Here is a 6,463-nt window from a genome sequence, read left to right on the forward strand (position 1 = left end):
CTTTTTACTTTATTTTTTCTGGCTCGGCTATCCCACCTAGCCGAGCCATTTCACCTTATGATACCAGGTTAAGCCAAAACAATAAAGAAATAAATCTATTCAATGAGAAAAAGGAGAGAGAGGAATTCGAACCCTCGATAGTTATGAACAAAGAACTATACTGGTTTTCAAGACCGGAGCTATCAACCACTCGGCCATCTCTCCGAAAGACAATCTCTATTTTATTTGTATTCCCACGAATAGAACATGGTCATCTGAGTTGATACTATCACTATCTTTAGAAACATACCAAGTGTTAATCTATAATAGATCGATGATCCAGCATGCCCGTTTATAAAGTAAATAAAAAAGTTTCCTCGACCCCGTGTCTGAATAAAGTGGTAATAAGTTCTATAGGATCCATGGGTTCATGGTCAAATCCCTTCATGATAGAATATATTACAACTTTTTGGCTTATAGAGGGATCAAATGGTATAGTTCTGTTGATAGCTTGGAGGATTATAAGCATGACTATTGCTTTCCAATTGGCGGTTTTTGCATAAATTACTACTTCCTCAATCTTACTGATTAGTGTACCTGTTGTATTTGCTTCTTCAGATGGTTGGTCAAGTAATAAAAATGTTGTATTTTCTGGTACATCATTATGGATTGGATTAGTATTTCTGGTAGCTATACTTAATTCTCTCATTTCTTGAACCTAGTAAGTATTTCCCAGATAAAAAAATGACCCCTCCCTCGAACCCCTTCGAGTTGTGAGACACATTAAAATTCAATACAATAAAAGGGAAGTCTCAAAAAAACTGGGGGGAGGGTTCAATGTCAAACCTCTTGACTGAAAAAAGAATTGAATTCTAAATTAAATTCTAATATAATTAATATAGTAATATTAGAATATGATAATTAGAATCGTCCTGCACAAATATGATCCAGACATGATATAACATACATATGTTATGCACACATATACGTGCATATCAGAAACGAAAAAAAATGCGGATATGGTTGAATGGTAAAATTTCTCTTTGCCAAGGAGAAGGCGCGGGTTCGATTCCCGCTATCCGCCTAAGCTGAAGTAATGTAATAGGATAAATGCTTGGGTATAGTTGACCACGACAGTGTAGTGGTTCTATCTTCACCCTTCTTTTCCTCCCATCCCAGAGGAAAAAAGGGCATAAATTACTAGTTAAGAAAGTAAAACCTAAATTTTTTGGCAAAAAAATGATATTGCGAGGATGGGATTTGAACCTGTGACCTCAAGGTTATGAACCTTGCGAGTTACCAAGCTGGTCTACCTCGCGCGGACGCAAATAGCTGGGGACTAATAGATAAACAAGGGTTGTATGTTCCTCTCTACCATATCTATACAAATAGAATAAACCATTTATACAGAATGGTAAAGGGGCCCTCTATGATCATCGATCATAGAGATCCATAGAAACATGAAGGAATGCTTTGATCCTTACCAACTCGATCTTGTTGCCCCCGGCAACAAACATGCATGAACCATTTCACGAAGTATGTGCCCGGATAACCCAAAGTCTCGATAGTTAGCTCTCAGTCTTCCGGTCGAAAAACAACGTCGACGAAGACGTGTAGGTGCACTATTACGTGGTGGGGATTGTAATTTTCTATAAATTTACCATTTGTCACTCAATGATGGAACTTTGCTTAGTTATTTTTCTAAGGATTGGCGAATCAAATGATATTTCTGTTCCAACTTCTGCCTCTTCTTCTCCCTCTGAACCAAACTTTGCCTTTCCATAATGGTTCAGTTCCTATTATTATCAATGATACAAGTCAGATCCTAGATGTAAAAATATTAAGAAGGTGGGCCTCCTTCTCCATCGAAACATAAAATTAATTGTTGCTGATACAGGATATTTTAAAAAAGGAATTAACCGAATTTTCCCGATGTAGAGGCAATCAAGAAAGCTGCATAAGTAAATATATAACCTACAGAAAAGTGAGCTAATCAACCTAATCTTGCTTGCACAATGGAAAGAGCCACTGGTTTATCTCTCCACCGAATTAAATTAGCCAAAGGTGTGCGTTCATGATCCCATGCTAAAGTTTCAATCAATTCCTGCCAATATCCACGCCAGGAAATTAAGAACATATATCCAGTAGCCCAAACAAGATGTCCAAATAGGAACATCCACGCCCAGACGGATAAACTATTCATACCAAACGGGTTATATCCGTTGATAAGTTGTGAAGAGTTTAACCATAGGTAATCTCTTAACCACCCCATCAAATAAGTGGAGGATTCATTAAACTGCGAAACGTTACCCTGTCATAATGTGATGTGCTTCCAATTCCAATAAAAAGTAACCCATCCAATGATATTTAACATCCAAAAAACCGCCAAATAAAATGCGTCCCAAGACGAAATATCACAAGTATCGCCTTGTCGCGGACCGTCGCAAGGAAAACTATAACCAAAATCCTTTTTATCTGGCATTAACTTGGAACCACGTGCATCTAAAGCACCTTTTACTAAGATCAATGTAGTTTTATGTAAACCTAGATCAATCGCATGATGAACCAAGAAGTCTCCAGGTCCTATTGTTAAGAATAGTGAATTACTATTCTTATTAATAGCATTTAACCAACTGGGCTACCATATGCTTTTACCTGCATTGAATGTTGGGCCATTCGTTGAAGATAAAAGTAAATCGAAGCCATATGAAATCTTACCATGAGCAGACTGTATCCATTGGGAAAATATGGGTTCGATCAAGATTTGTTTCTCCGGAGTACCAAAAGCAAGCATGACATCGTTATGAACATAAAGTCCCAAAGTATGGAACCCCAGAAAAAGGCTGACCCAACTTAAATGGGATTTGATAGCTTCTTTATGGTATAACATTCTTGCCAATACATTATCTTCATTCTGCTCCGGATTGTAATCTCTAATGAATAATATCGCTCCATGAGCAAACGCCCCTGTCATTATAAACCCTGCGATGTATTGGTAATGAGTATATAACGCAGCTTGAGTAGTAAAGTCTTGTGCTATGAATGCATACGCGGGTAAAGAATACATGTGTTGAGCTACCAAAGAAGTAATAACTCCTAATGAGTCTAGAGCAAGCCCTAATTGAAAATGAATCGAGTTATTGATTGTGTCATAAAGACCCTTATATCCACGTCCTAATCGACCCCCCGGAGGAGTGTGTGCTTCTAAAAGATCTTTCATACTATGCCCAATCCCGAATTTAGTTCTATACATATGACCAACAACGAGAAACAGAAATACAATAGCTAAATGATGATGAGCTATATCGGTCAGCCACAAAATTTGCGTTTGTGGATGGAATCCCCAGAGAAGAGTTAGAATGGCAGTTCCCGCCCCTTGAGCGGTACCAAATAAATGACTATCAGAATCGGGGTTTTGAGCATAAAGATTCCACTGACCTGTAAAAAGTGGGCCTAACCCTTGAGGATGTGGTAATAAATCTAAGAAATTATTCCATCTAACGTACTCCCCCTGGATCCAGGAATAGCGACATGAACTAAATGCCCCGTCCAAGCCAAGGAACTTACTCCGAAGAGTCCTGACAAATGATGATTTAGACGAGATTCGGAATTTTTAAACCACGAAACGCTTGGTTTCCATTTCGGTTGCAGGTGTAATCAACCCGCAATTAAGGATATGGCAGAAATAAATAATAAAAAAAGAGCCCCGGTATAAAGGTCTTCATTAGTGCGTAAGCCAATGAAGACAAGATGCTCATTGAATGGTAAGAACCTAATTTTCTTTTTACACCGCGAGATATCCAAGGAATGTTTTTATAGTATCTTCTAGAGTAATCGAACTCTTTTTCCTATATATGGATATGAATGCACAAAAAAATGGGTCCTCACTGAGATTTCCAAATTTGGAAGATATTCTATTTATTTCGGGCGAACCGGGCTAATAAGATGAATAAAATGAGTTCTGTACCATGAACTTTGTACTGCGCACATCACTTAGATACGCTCTCGAAAGTCACTTAAGGGGAATAACGAAATGGAATATGAAAAAAAACGAAGAAATAAAAGAGGATAGGATTCCACTTGTACTGGATCTTAATTTCACATTGTCTAGTCAGATCTTTCCACACCCCTCGAGACTATATATAGTCTTAGGTTTTTAGAAGCAACTAACTTCATATTGTAATTCTTTTTTTCACTATTAATATTTAGAATATTAGAAGGAACCCGCCATGCCATATAATCAAAAAAAAGAACGACGAGATCCATATAAACAAGGCCCACTTCTTATCTTTAGCCTAATTTCTTACTCAACCTGTATTTTTTCTTTTCCCTTATTCTTTTCCTTTTTTTATACAGACTTTAAGAAAAAGGGTAGGATTTTCTTTATCTAGACATTCGGACGAAAGCATGTATATATGTTGATTCATATCGAGTTTGTATGAGTATCTATTATTAACCTGTGGTTAATAATGATGCTCAATGGCAGGAACTTAACAGTAGATACTCAATGTCAGGAAACATATTTGAACTGGTGACACGAGGATTTTCAGTCCTCTGCTCTACCAACTGAGCTATCCCAACCCTTCTTGAGGCACCATCCCCATCCTACTAAAGGACTTGGGTATATGTCAATTCAAGAGAATAAAAAAGCATTACAAAATCTTACCCAGGCCCTGGAATTTCCGGAATCTTCAAAAAAGAAAACTTTTAGAGTTGAAAATAATGATGTGAATTGTGAATGATTCAAACAGGGATTCCTTGATCATAGAGTTTCCGTTGTACATATATACCACAAGACTTGTGATACGAGAGAGGCTTTTATGCTCCTATCCTTTTGTGAAATAATATAGTGAATGAGAAATATAGCTAATTTTCGGGCGCTGCGGAAAAGAAAAAAGAGTAGAAGTATAAATAAACAGTTAGGGAGTAAAACGGGCCTTTTTGTGGGGATAGAGGGACTTGAACTCTCACGATTTATAAAGTCGACGGATTTTCCTCTTACTATAAATTTCATTGTTGTCTGTATTGATATTGACATGTGGAACGAGATTCTATCTTTATTCTTGTCTGATTAATCAGTTCGTCAAAAGATATATCAGACTATGGAGTGAATGGTTTGATTACTGAATATTAGATTCTTCCTTCATCTTGGAATAGATTCACAAAAATTATTCCTTTTTTTTTTATGTAAAAAGTTTTTAGGGAGACATTAATAGAATCTTTGATATTTCAGTACGTATACGTACGTATCGTAGGTTTATCCCTCATTCTTTATGGAGTTTAAATTCAAATTGAATAGAAGGAGTCCTCTTCCAACGCAGTCAACTGCATTCCTTAGAACAGCTTCCATTGAGTCTCTGCACCTATCCTTTTTTTATTCTCGCTTTCAGAAATCCCTTAATTTTTTTTCTTCTAAAAACAGGATTTGGCTCAGGATTGCCCATTTTTAATTCCAGGGTTTCTCTGAATTTGAAAGTTATCACTTAGTAGGTTTCCATACCAAGGCTCAATTCAATAAATTCCGTAGCGTCTATCGATTTCGCCATATCCCATTTTTAGTTTGAGCCGAAGATCTCGCTGGGATGCCATCCCCTTCTTTCTTTCGTTTATGCTGGAACCATTAACCGTTGAATTCATTAGATACAACTTATCTATCTAAAATTTTTATCTCTTTACTCCTCTTTGATTTCCTTTATTTCTTTCTTATTTACCCCTTTTTCTATATTGAAGGACCTAATTTGGTTTAATCAGAATGATTGTATCATTGATGTATCCGCTATTCAATATGGATGGATATATACCACATATATATTACTCTCTTCCTCGCACTTTTCCTACCCAATTTTAAATACTTGAACGTTCGATTCTTTTTTTAGAATGCCATATTTTTTCTTAATTTCTAATAATTTAGAATTAAGATATTGATAATCATATTCATATAAATTATAAATATAAAAGAGAATCATGGAAAAGAAAAATGTAGAATTTCTTCCCATTGAAAATTTTGATATCATATATCACTCTATTTATCGTTATATTAATTCCTATGTTATATTATATTGTTATAGAATAACATTCCATTCAGTATTCATTTTTTCTCTATTCATATTCATTATCTATTTTGAATAGCTAAGAGCTAAGTAGTTGACTGAATTCCTATGGACAACACAATTTCTGATATGTGAGCCCGCTTAGCTCAGAGGTTAAAGCATCGCATTTGTAATGCGATGGTCATCGGTTCGATTCCGATAGCAGGCTTTTCTCTCTTTGTTCTATTTTATACTTTATTACATGATTAATAATGTCTCCTTGAACTCAAGGAATATTGAAAAGACTTCTTTCCTTTTCTCAAAAATAACGGATCTATTATGTCGTAAGAACTTCCAACTATGAATAAAAAACAGATTCGAGCGGTTGGTTAGATCTCTACAGAACAAATTAAGACAAAGTCTCCTTACCTTGCTATATATACAAAAGAGTCTGA

At 36.0% G+C, this 6,463-nt stretch overlaps 2 non-coding genes across 2 annotated transcripts; both read left to right on the forward strand.

The window, feature by feature from the left end:
* The first annotated feature begins 992 nt into the window (after positions 1 to 992).
* On the forward strand, positions 993 to 1,063 carry TRNAG-GCC. Its single transcript has one exon. It is a non-coding gene; the product is annotated as a tRNA-Gly (tRNA).
* A 5,101-nt stretch (positions 1,064 to 6,164) lies between these two features.
* TRNAT-UGU lies at positions 6,165 to 6,237 on the forward strand. Its single transcript has one exon. It is a non-coding gene; the product is annotated as a tRNA-Thr (tRNA).
* Positions 6,238 to 6,463: the final 226 nt, after the last annotated feature.

The sequence above is a fragment of the Papaver somniferum genome, chromosome 1 (assembly GCF_003573695.1).
Source record: "Papaver somniferum cultivar HN1 chromosome 1, ASM357369v1, whole genome shotgun sequence".
Taxonomy (NCBI): Eukaryota; Viridiplantae; Streptophyta; class Magnoliopsida; order Ranunculales; family Papaveraceae; genus Papaver; species Papaver somniferum.